The sequence below is a fragment of the Siniperca chuatsi genome, linkage group LG22 (genome assembly GCF_020085105.1).
Source record: "Siniperca chuatsi isolate FFG_IHB_CAS linkage group LG22, ASM2008510v1, whole genome shotgun sequence".
Taxonomy (NCBI): domain Eukaryota; kingdom Metazoa; phylum Chordata; class Actinopteri; order Centrarchiformes; family Sinipercidae; genus Siniperca; species Siniperca chuatsi.
Window position 1 is genome coordinate 795,312 of NC_058063.1, and position 13,081 is coordinate 808,392.

A 13,081-nucleotide genomic window follows, 5' to 3' on the forward strand; every position below is an offset into this window, starting at 1 on the left:
TAGTTGGAGGAGCAGCAGCTCCCTATGGAACTTGCCGTCGATGCCAGCGGGGGGAAGTGCGCTGGAGTGCTGGTTAAACTGCGACAGCGAGTATTACAAACTGCACTCCCGTCAATACATCTGGTGAATGTCTGCTCTCTGGCCAACAATGGATGAACAGAACAAACACTTCCAGATAACTGCTGCCCTGTGCTTCACCAAAACCTGGCTTGGTGAGCCCATCCCAGATAGTACACTACATCTGCCGGGATTCCAACTCCTCCGAGTGGACCCTGCAACTGTTTCTACATAAACAAAGTAACACCGGGGTGACCAGATAACTTCCACGGAGCACAACCATCCAGACTCCCTGCTTATTGTTCTTGGGGACTGGAACTACCAAAATAAGACAGCACAGTAAGTGTCCCACCAGGAATAAAAACACACTGGACACCTATCACTCAGTCCTCCGTGCAGCTTTGGGACTCTCTGATCACTGTGTGGTTCATCTTCTCCCAACTTACAGGCAATAACTAAAATCTGCTAAGCCTGTGGTCAAGACTGTGAGGAGATGGACCAACGAGGCAAAGCTGGAATTACAGGCCAACTTTGACTACACTAATTGCGCAACGGACATCACTCATCCAAAAGAAACACTCACATCACAGGACTCAGTGAGTACAGGCCTATCACTACTGGGCAAACAGGTCAGTGGATAATGCAGTCAACACCTTGACTCCCCAGAGCCATATGCAAAGGTCAAACAGGATACATACAGATGGGAGGCTTAACACCTGGTCTGGTGTGGTCATAACAACCTGCAGCTGAACAGACTCAAAACTGTGGAGATGACAGTGGACTTTAGGAGGAGCCCCCCAACACTGCCTTCCATCACCATACTCAACAGCACTATGTCTGCTGTGGAAACTTTCAGAGATCCACAATCTCCCAAGACCTAAAGTGGGCATCCAACATTGACTCCATAATCAAAAAGGCTACTTCCTGCACCAGCTCAAGAAGTTCAACCTGCCTCAGGAGCTGTTGATCCAGTTTTACAATGCAATCATCCAGTCTGTTCTCTGTACATTCATCCCTGTCTGGTTTGGATTGGCCACAAAACAGGACAGGAAGAGACTACAAAGGACAGTCAGGACTGCAGAAAAAAATCACTGGTGCGAATCTGCCCTCCATTTAGAACTTATGCATATCCACTGTCAGGAAACGGGCAGGAAACATCACTGCAGACCCATCACACCCAGGACACAACCTGTTCCAACTTCTCCCCTCTGGTGTTACAGAACACTGTATGCCAAAATAACTAGACACAAGAACAGTTTCTTTCCACGTGCTATCACTCTGATGAACAGTTTTATCTGTCATATAGTGTCAGAAAACACAGTAACACTAAAACCTCCACTGTTCCTACAAATGATAAATTAGACCTATATATTTTATTATATTTTAAAGTTTAAATGCACACTGTTTTTTAACATGTACTTACCATCATCATCATTGTCAAATATAAATCTAGGCCTATATAAAGTAACATATTACATTAATCATTCAATATTTATTCCAGCGCTTTATTTATTTGCACTCTGCAAAAAATAAACAAAATTCTTGAAAAAGGAAAGATCATCTCAATTGACATTGACCTGGCCAATGTACCAGGCAGTCAATGGTCTGTGGACTGTGAAATGTAGCAAGATATTGAGTTTCCGAACAATATAGTGAACCTCAAGGCATAGACGATTCTATAGTGCTAACATCAAATACTAGTACATACTCTGTGTTCACATATTAACATTACGGATTGAGTTGTGTTGTTTGATAATCTGCTTACACATAATAATTGTAATATTTAAGTGAATTAATTAATAAAAAGCTGTTTTGTCTTTTGTTTTTGACATTTTGTGAGATATTCATTGATTATATGTTTGCTATTTAGAATTGTATATGAAATATTACAGCATGTTTGCATGTTGGTGAGTTGTCTTTTTTCCTTACTTTTGTTTTATTCACCAGGCTGCTTTAAGAGCTTTATTAGTTGGCCCTTTAAGCTGTTTTGTGCTCTATCTTGTATTGTTTTATTAGTTCAGTGTGCCTTGGCTGACTTTATTTCCTTCACTCTTTCTTCTGTTGGCTTAACTGTTAGAACTGTACAATGATTTTTACCACTGAGTGTTTGTATCCAGTAGTCAGTATTTAATTAAAGCCTTAACATTCATTTATAACAACTAAACTGGTGACATACTGCACTGTAGTTTTTATTTTCGACTTTTTTTCACAATCAGTGAATTGCTACAGTAGCCTATTAGCACTGGTTGTCAAACTGCGAATTTGGCACCACAGGCATTTCCATACTGTTTGACAGGAGAATCAAACATAGGCTAGGTGTTCTCGCGAGAGGAACTGTCTGTGCCATGTTTACAACCAGTATTTATTAGCACCGGTCTCCCCCTACCGTCACTGCTTTACGTTCTGGCCGAGCGAATGTTTAGTAAACGCACCACTGCTGGGAGGAGGCATTACCGACATTCATTCGTCTTTCACAGCCGGCAGAAGACACATCTCCTTCGGGAAACATTTTCACTCGCTCATAAACCCCAGTCCGGTGTCGTTTTTTTCTATTCAAGCAGAGCGAGGAAGGGAAGAAATAAGCTAACAAGTCGTCAGCTCGGGATTGCTCCGCAGGGGTAGCCAGGTAAGACAGAAACACTGGTGCCGACCGTGTATTGGCAGCTAATGTTACTCGATAACCCTTTTGACAGCTGATATAAAATTACATTGTTATTACACGATAAAATCATAGCCCAATGAATTTTAGCAGTCGGTCTGCATTTGCTTTCATTCAATTTCCATTCTTTACACCGCGAGAACTGCAAACCCATGTAGCTCGGGCAGTTTTAACAATATTTATCCCGTGCATTAACTGATGTGATGCCCTTTAATCTTTGCTAACGTTACATCAACGGTAGCCATGGTTACTAGCCATTTCTCCGGCTCCACAGAACCAATACTAAGTCAAACTGTGCCACTGTACGTGCGGTTCCCCAACATGGGCAGACCGTTACGCCAAATTCCATTTAATATACTGCCAATTTAAGGTTCCCTTGTTGCAAATCTACATAGATCGTGGAATATGGCTGGATATCAACTCTGAATCGACAGGGGTGGTGTGTTTTTTCGGCATAAATATAACCTCTGAAAAATAATTAGTTTTAGTGAAATTGTATTGTAACTTGATTGACGCTGCTCTCTATGCTATACTGCCCACAAGTTTGTAGGAATAGCAAGTGGACGTCTTGTAAAATCGCAATTAGTTATACGCGCAGGTAGGCCAATATAGCCTATGTTTTCCGACAAAGGGACATTAAATTGTCAAAATAGTTCATTTAATTGTGCGACATAGTGAAATGTTTTGTTTTTCTTTTTTCTCTGAGGTGAGTGATTGAACACTGCATGATATACAGTGAGGAAAATAAGTATTTGAACACCCTGCTATTTTGCAAGTTCTCCCACTTAGAGATTATGGAGGGGTCTGAAATTGTCATTGTAGGTGCATGTCCACTGTGAGAGACATAATCTAAAAAAAAAAATCCAGAAATCACAATGTATGATTTTTTTAACAATTTATGTGTATGATACAGCTGCAAATAAGTATTTGAACACCTGAGAAAATCAATGTTAATATTTGGTACAGTAGCCTTTGTTTGCAATTACAGAGGTCAAACGTTTCCTGTAGTTTTTCCACCAGGTTTGCACACACTGCAGGAGGGATTTTGGCCCACTCCTCCACACAGATCTTCTTTAGATCAGTCAGGTTTCTGGCCTGTCGCTGAGAAACGGAGTTTGAGCTCCCTCCAAAGATTCTCTATTGGGTTTAGGTGTGGAGACTGGCTAGGCCACGCCAGAACCTTGATATGCTTCTTATAGAGGCACTCCTTGGTTATCCTGGCTGTGTGCTTTGGGTCATTGTCATGTTGGAAGACCCAGCCTCGACCCATCTTCAGTGCTCTAACTGAGGGAAGGAGGTTGTTCCCCAAAATCTCGCAATACATGGCCCGGTCATCCTCTCCTTAAAACAGTGCAGTCGCCCTGTCCCATGTGCAGAAAAACACCCCCAAAGCATGATGCTACCACCCCCATGCTTTACAGTAGGGATGGTGTTCTTGGGATAGTACTCATCATTCTTCTTCCTCCAAACACGTTTAGTGGAATTATGACCAAAAAGTTCTATTTTGGTCTCATCTGACCACATGACTTTCTCCCATGACTCCTCTGGATCATCCAAATGGTCATTGGCAAACTTAAGACGGGCCTGGACATGTGCTGGTTTAAGCAGGGGAACCTTCCGTGCCATGCATGATTTCAAACCATGACGTCTTAGTGTATTACCAACAGTAACCTTGGAAATGGTGGTCCCAGCTCTTTTCGGGTCATTGACCAGCTCCTCCCGTGTAGTTCTGGGCTGATTTCTCACCTTTCTTAGGATCATTGAGACCCCACGAGGTGAGATCTTGCATGGAGCCCCAGTCCGAGGGAGATTGAGAATCCTGTTTAGCTTCTTCCATTTTCTAATGATTGCTCCAACAGTGGACCTATTTTCACCAAGTTGCTTGGCAATTTCCCCGTAGCCCTTTCCAGCCTTGTGGAGGTGTACAATTTTGTCTCTAGTGTCTTTGGACAGCTCTTTGGTCTTGGCCATGTTAGTAGTTGGATTCTTACTGATTATATGGGGTGGACAGGTGTCTTTATGCAGCTAACGACCTCAAACAGGTGCATAATTTAGGATAATAAATGGAGTGGAGGTGGACATTTTAAAAGCAGACTAACAGGTCTTTGAGGGTCAGAATTCTAGCTGATAGACTGGTGTTCAAATACTTATTTGCAGCTGTATCATACAAATAAATAGTTAAAAAATCATACATTGTGATTTCTGGATATTTTTTTTTTAGATTATGTCTCTCACAGTGGACATGCACCTATGATGATAATTTCAGACCCCTCCATGATTTCTAAGTGGGAGAACTTGCAAAATAGCAGGGTGTTCAAATACTTATTTTCCTCACTGTAGGTTATAACTGGAGGAGACAGTTCGGGGAAATCGATGTGTGACGCGCCTCAATGTCGAGACGCATGTGGCTGCTGTGTGTTGTTGGTGTCTTCTTTCCTCTCTATGTCTGTCTCACACACAAACATACACACAGTATTAGATGTGCATACGTTTTGGTTTAGGGGGGATCAGATTGAACCTTTCCTGTAAAAAATCTGCGTGCTATTTATAATAATGAGACCTTTCTAATACATTTCTAACAATATTATTTATTTCTAAATAGTTTATATTGTCTAACTCAACACCATTACCCAGTATTTGGCATTATTGAATGCACATTACTATAATTACATGGTATTTGATCCAATAATATTGTTGCTTGATAATGTCATTACTTTCTGGCAGAGGCATTTGTATATATGGTCAGCCTGTTTCAGCATACTGTATATTGTGACAACAATTATCTCATTACAGATGCTGTTCTGCTGATATTCTGTTTAATCTCTCAGACAGTCAAACAGCTCTGTGTGTGGTGGCAGATCAGATCTCCACCTGTGTTGCATGTTGCATAACAGTCAGTACTTTCAGGGATGTTGCATGTTGGCTGAAGTCAGTGGATACATAGCCTAAGAGAAGCTAGTTGATGATATGTTAGTGTTTTAAAACATCGTGATCCTTCTCTCTTCCTTCTCTGCTGCTGCAGTTCACTGTAGCCTGAATTATTTGCTTCTGTAAGTCATAACAGTAAATGCAGTTTTGGCAGCTGGCAGTGCACATTGCTTATCTGCATTCTCAATGGAGTAACTGCCAAAGTGTAATCAATGCTGCAGGTTTTACTTATTTATTAAATTTGCATGCAATTTCTGTACAAGGGATAATATCTGTAAGTGAATTCTGACTGCATTTTTGATCTCTGGGGAATAGTTCCACATCGTTGTTCTGTGGTACGCTGCTTTGCTAGTTTGACATGTTTAGAGGATTAAAGGATAAGGCTGGTGTGATTCTATATTTTTCTTATTGTCAACAAATCCTTCAAAAAGACCAAAACCAACAATGTATTAGTCCGTCTCTCAACACTCTCTGACTTCCCTACCCTGTCTGTGACACTCAGCCCCAAGCCCATTGGTTCTTACTGAAGATGTAATTCTTTAAGAATGGTTCAGTATATAGTTTCATTTTTAAAAAGTCTCAGTAATTTCTTAAAATAGCTGGTGACTCTAGTTTTTAGCAAACGTTGCTCAAACAGGAGGACATAGCGCATTTGTTGAGGACTATTTTCAGTGGCGGATTAGTCCACATTTGGTGCTCTAGTAAGTATTTCTGGCAGCAATATGGTGTATATAGGATTGAGTCAAAATAGACTAGGCTACGGTGTGTGTGTTCTTGTTATTGCTTAATAGCCTTTTTTTCTTTTGTAACAGTGTGGCTCATTGATGTGCTCTGTGGTAAATGTCTTCATAAGTACACTCAGTTCCTATTCTTATAGGTTCATAATTTTTCAAGTCAGGACAAAAGTCAGGTGCCCATGTGAACATTGAAACAGGTTTTACTTGCTGTAATCATTCCTCCCGTTCATACTGGGCATTAAAAGATCCCCCACTTCCCTTCCTAATGCACTTTCATGCATTAGTGTGGGCACACAATCCACAGTCCTTGTTCCATGCAAAAATTCATTCCATTAAGTCCAAATTTTATCTGAAGGTTAAAACAGGCTTTAGCAGTCTGAGTTAGTCAAATCAAGTAGATATCTTCCAAAGGTACAGTCTTTTTAGTACAACATTCCCTCTTTGTGTTTAAACAGACAGTGTTTCACTGTTGGGCTTCAGTGGAAGGATAGTTGAAACTTAACTTAAGTGAAGAAAAAATGGCATGTATCTTTTCCTCTGTTGCTGCTTTTATTAGTGAAGCATCAAGCTGCTGCCTGTGTTGCTGTTCTCTCTTTGTTAGAATCTTTTCACATCTGCTGCGTTTTGCATCAGATCAGGTCTCTTTTTTTTGGAAAATGTATTCATGTACATAGGGTAGGTTTCCCACAAGTCTTAGTCAAGTTTTGGAATGGGTCTAAAAAGACCTGTGGAGACTCGAACCTGTGTAGACTCGAGAAAGACGTATGGAGACTCAACAGAATCAGAATCAGAAATACTTTCCCAGAGGGGAAACTCTTTTGTTACAGCTGCTCACTGTCACGTCAATGCTCACAGGAATAGAAGTACTAAGCAACTCAAAATATAATACAGCTAAAATAAATTAAGAATAAAGTGGATATAAGTATAATAGCTAAAATAAGCTAAAATAAGTGTAAGTACAAAAAGTGGATTTACAGTCAAGTTAAGTGTAGCAGATTAACCAGATTATTAGAGGTGGATATTGCACAGCAGTAATATAAGTATGAATAAATATTAATAAATATGGAATATTAAACTGAAAATAGAGTATATTGCACAGGAGTATTAAACAGAGTATGTTGCACAAAATGTCAGTGATGCAGTGATGTTAGAGAGAGGAGTTAAAGATGGCCACAGTGTGGTAGTTTTGGTGTTATCACTTCCTGTTTTATTTTGGTAGTATTCTTCTTCCCTTGCGTGTCTTGTGTTTTTACTTCCTGTCTGTATTTTCCCTCCAGTTTTGATTGTTGGTCCTCCCTTGATTGTTTGCACCTGTGTCTCGTTGTCTCACCTCCCCTAGGGTATTTAGTCTTGGTCTTTTCTTTGTTCTGGGTTGGATCATTGTTGTACATATGGTGTTGTTCCTGCCGAGCCTTGTCGCTAAGTGGTGTTGGATTCTTTGTTCTCCTGTGAACCTTGTTTGGATTTTGGATTTTTGGATTTTGGCTTTTGTCTGCTCATTACCTGTCTGCTCACCTCTGCCTGTTCTTGCCTGCATTCCACCCAACAATAAACACGGTAGTCATCTGGCTACTTCACCCTGAGACCGCTTCCTTGTCATCTGCTTTTGGGTCCACATACTTCTCTATTTAGCACCTCGCCCTAGACACACAGGCAGGAATGACTTCCTGTGGTGCATTTTGGGGGGATGAGTCTTTCGCTGAAGCTACCAAGCTGTCCGACACACAGTGCTGCAGATGCACATGCTGTGGTCTGCCATTCAGGTAGTCAACAATCCAGGACACAAGGGGGGCATTCACCTGCATCGCTGCCAAATCACAAATCACAGGGCTCTGTTCGTAATTATGTTCTGAACGATATGACATGTACAGAGTCATATATCTATATCAAGCTATACAAGGCTTTGGCTACACAGACAATACTTGTTAGAAGAATCAATTTGTTGTTGTTAATTCTGGTGTTCAGGGGATTTGTTGGCAATAAGAAAAATGAAGAATATAACCAGACTTATCCTGGCCATGTCCATTGGAATGAATGAATATGCTTAAATGCAGCACCAACCAACCCTAATCCTCTTTTATGTTTGTTGTGATTTATTTAATCTCAACTTTTTAAACTTTACAAAAAACTTAAACTCATCTACACACCTGGAGAGAGGATTACCTACATTTCAGTAACCTAGTAGTTTTCTTTACATGCAATACATTTTCTCATTTATTGTATATCATCATGTATCTGATATAACATATTGAATTCTGCTGCCTCTTCTACAGAGTGAGAGTGCCGTACATTTAGGATAAAAAAATTAACAAGTTGTCAAAGTGAAGTTGTGGCTGTCATTTAGTCAATATTGAGCTCACTGTTGAGCCCAATCATGGTAAGTAAGTGTGATTGCTGATTTATTGAAGAGAAAGATTGGGCTATAGCGATAGACTCGCTGGCCTAAGCTGATACCATGTAAAAACTTAGTATTTAGCATTTTATAGTTTTCACTATACTACTGCAGGGGCAGTGTTTGATGTGCAGTTTGACTTGTAACCTGTGGGTGGGTTAAGTGTTAGGACAGAAAACAGTTAACAGTTTCATATGGGAGGGGAATGAAAAAGACTCTGAAAGACACTGTTTATACTATATATGGGCTGATTCTCCACATTAACATTCTGTCATCATTTAGAACTGGAAGGCCTTTAAATCATAAAAGGATGTTAGATTTACGCTGTCAACCAGCACTGTCTGGGGTGGAACCATCGTGTGACATCAAAACCATGATGCGACACGTCAGTAAGAGTAATGATTTGGAACATCATTAGAACTCTGCATGGTACTGTATATCAGACTAGTTATTAGCAGTGAAAAGACAGTATCTGTGGTTAGTATTGGGATATCTGTTGTTCATAAACTGCAATAAAGGTCAGGAGTATTTTGCTGCTATACAAATTGAACACTGATGACTCATTGCTCAACATCTACAGCATAAAGTACGAATTACAGAAATATCGTGAGTTTACTAAAGGAATATTTTAAAATATTTCAGTGATGTTGAAAATTAGACAAAATAATTTAAGATATGTTGAGGTCACTATCTGTGAAGTCACTAAACCATACCAGATATTTGTTAAATCTTTATAGGAATGCAATATGTTGAACTGTGATACGGTTAATGACATCAGTAGTTTACATGTCAAATCCATGTAGCTCAGACATTTAGAGGTTTGCTCTCATATTCTAGTCTATTCTAGTCTATCCCATTCTAAGCCCTACTCAGTATCTTCCTATCACGGTATGTTTGTGTGTGTGTGTGTGTGTGTGTGAATGTTTATGTCCTGTAATTTTCAGTGTTGTGTGAAACATTAGATGCCAAACTGCAAAATGGAAAATTCTAGTAATTCCCCTGATGTGTTAGACTCTGTGTTAGAGCAGGTTTTGACTGTTCCACCTTTTTTGCACATGTCAGTTAGAATGAGCTTAAGTGACTTGTAGTAAGAATATTTGTATTCATGGCAGGAATGCAAATAATTGCAAATAATCATAGCACTTAAGGTTGGGCAGTTTGAATAATGAAATCTTAAATCTTCTATCATGGTATATGTAATGTTATATTACAATATTGATATAGTACATTTTCTGGAAATTCAATGTATGACAGTTTATAGATAAATGGGAATGTATGGAAGCGTATACAGGACTATATTCAAATGATAATGTAAACTTGAAAATAAAAATGTAATTCCATAATAGCATTATAATTTTACACATGTATGTGTTATTTGAGTAAAAATGAAAATGCAATAATCCAGTTTTCATTTTCACACACTTGTATGGGTGTTCTATGACTATATTAAAATGAAAATGGAAAAGCTGTTTGACATTTAATTTTCAAAGTTGGATTACTGTACAAAAACACAACTTTATAACTGTATGTCACAAATGACACAAGAGAATGTTTCATAGTTTTGCTTGACTTCAATGATGATTAAAATAGTTGCTGATTAATTTTCTGTTGATCAATTAATCAACCAATAATTTCTGCTCTAATTTTATTATTGCTCCTCTAATGGTCTCATTAAAATGTCACTTTGTTTTTGTATGTTGTTTTGTGTGTAATATTATCTCTGTCCCTAAGGTAACCTTAATTACTAATTGTTGTATTTACCATCAGCTGCTGTTATCCTGCACGTTGGAGGATTCCATCTGTGCACTGCATAATGACCACCAGGATGGTCAAAACCATTTGATTCTTACCATTGTTCTTGTTTTTGCCTGTTCTCCTACACAATCCAGTCTTTCCTCCATCTCTGTAAGAGTGCCACAGTTAGCAGTGTCCGAATTAAATTTTTGACTCACCGGCCAAGGGGACTGGTAGATGAAAAAATCCACCTGCCAAGCATGGTTTTTACCCGTCAAAATTTATTAATTGCCTTTTTGTGTCACATATACATTGGTTTCAGTACATTTCAGTGAGATAATAAGGTACTGTGTTGAATACAAACTTATAGAAGAGGCCAGAGCAAAATTTGAAGCAAAATAATTGATCAATTCAAGTTCAATGCAATTCAATAAGTCTTGATCTAAAATTTCTACCTACTGAAGTATTTGCTATTAAATGTACTTAAGGATCAAACATAAAAGTAATGGGTCAAACATAGGACTTTCACACAGAAGACCGGGGTTCATTCCCGTGTGAAAACAATATAATCAACGTTGATTTTTTTTACGGAAGTAGTTATGCTAAAGTCACCTGAAATATTTCTCACCAAGCTTTATTTTGAAAGTCTAACTGTTGCATATTTATTATTGCTGCCTTGTCCACGGAATGAACGTGTTGAAAATGTGACTCTACCGTGCCTAGACGAGGCAAAACGTGACACTGCCATGTGGACCGTGTGTGTGTGTGTGTGTGTGTATGTATGTGTGTCAAACTCCATCACAGACAGCAGAGGACAGAAGCGGTGTGACCGTAAGTGACACTAAAACAGGGTAGAGACTCTCAGCATAGTTTGTTATTACATGACTATTTTGGTGCAAATATTTACCCGCATTTGGCGCTTGGTGGGTGTTAATTTCGGACCCTGACAGTCAGTAATAATTTGATCACCTGGACCTTTTAACTCTCACATTTTGCTGTTAAGTTTTGCCTTGGAGCTTATTTTATATTTCCCATGTGATTTGAACATTGTTTCTATATACAGATATTATTTGACCACATGCACGTCTTCAGTGGCTCTCTAACAAAGCTACATCTGGCTGATCAAAGATCTGTATTTACATGTTTTTTCTGAAATCCATACATTTAACACATTTTCAGTATACTATTTCTAGAAAAGGTTTTCAAATTCATTGATACATATATAGCAGTATAGTGTCTTCCACGCACTGATATTGACTTCTCTGTCCACTGTTTTATCCTGAGAGACATATGACTTGTACCCGCCCCCAGTGAAACCAATCCTCCTGTGAACTTCATACACAAATTCCTCAGTCTAATTTGAGAAGTGACACACTTTCTCCCGCCCAGTCCCAGGCCCCTCCACTCAGTGTCCTCACCCACTGGAGCGCCTCCTCTTCCCACCCCCTCTCTGTCTATTTTGTATTATTCTATTCCTTTTTCCCTTGTTGAATAACAGTCGGTTGCAGTGACTGTATGCAGCTTCCTGAAGTCTTGTCATCACAGTGAGGTTGCTTGTACAGAGACCAAAAATAAACAAACTGTTGTTTTTACATTTCTGTTTGTGTAAAGATGAAATTGTATTTAGTGTTTGTGTACAGATGGATGTAACAGCTGACATGGGGTAGGTCACCAGTCAGTCACAGGGACAACAAGGCATATTGCTTGTAAATATGACAAGCGATGGACTATTTTAAATTGGATGAGACCGTGTCTACGGCATGGGGATGATTTATGCACTTCTTTTAGTATTGTTTCCCTTATATCCTCAGAAAAAGGGATGTCAGAGTCTTGACAATTTTATATTCTTAACTTAAGCTTGTTATGGTGGGTATTCCAAGACTGTGGAACTGTTTACTGTTAGATATCAACATATGTATCCTCCTACTTTAAAACTTCTCACTATTTGGCACAAATTACCTTCTCACTCCAGGCAAACCACACTGCAATTTTTTGGGAAGAGGACTGAGCATCTGTCGGTAGTTATTTAATACCATCTGAGTTCTGCTTTTCAATCTGTCAAACTCAGGTATAGCATGAAGGTGTTCTAAATAACATGTTTTTAAAATTCTGTACATATATAATGAACAAGCCTTCAGACTGCTCATCACCAATTTCATCCTTCCCTCTCCTCACCACTCCTTTTCCAGCATTCTTAAGGCATTCAGACCAAACGCGAATAATTTGTGTGAATAAATCGCACATCATTAACGTCATAACGTATTTTACGTTGATTGATGGTGCCAGTGTGTGTGGAGTTGCCAGTTTAAACCTACAGTTTTGCACTTTAATATGTTAACCTTTGTTTACATTTTGTTTTGTGCTATATTATACAATGACATATAGTTTGTCAAAATAAAATGAACTCAACTTAAATGGTCAGTTTGATTTTTGGGGAAATTAATTGTTTAGATTAACCGATTAATCGGTAAAATAGTCGATAGATTAATTGATAGAAAAATAGTCAGAGGCAGCCCTAGTTTCTTTTGAGCCATTTAGAGGTGGATTTGCTCCTGAGTGTTGTATTGCTGCATG

General features: G+C 39.0%; 1 protein-coding gene across 2 annotated transcripts in view; it reads left to right on the top strand.

Moving 5' to 3' along the window:
* The first annotated feature begins 2,422 nt into the window (after nucleotides 1-2,422).
* The window catches only part of ache (acetylcholinesterase), a 50,359-nt gene continuing 39,700 nt past the window's right edge, over nucleotides 2,423-13,081 (top strand). The window contains exon 1 of one of the 2 annotated variants that reach the window (XM_044183505.1): nucleotides 2,423-2,683. The gene's annotated coding sequence lies outside the window, so the exon portion shown is untranslated. The remainder of the gene's footprint in view (nucleotides 2,684-13,081) is intronic. The other variant, XM_044183506.1, reaches the window with a different exon arrangement.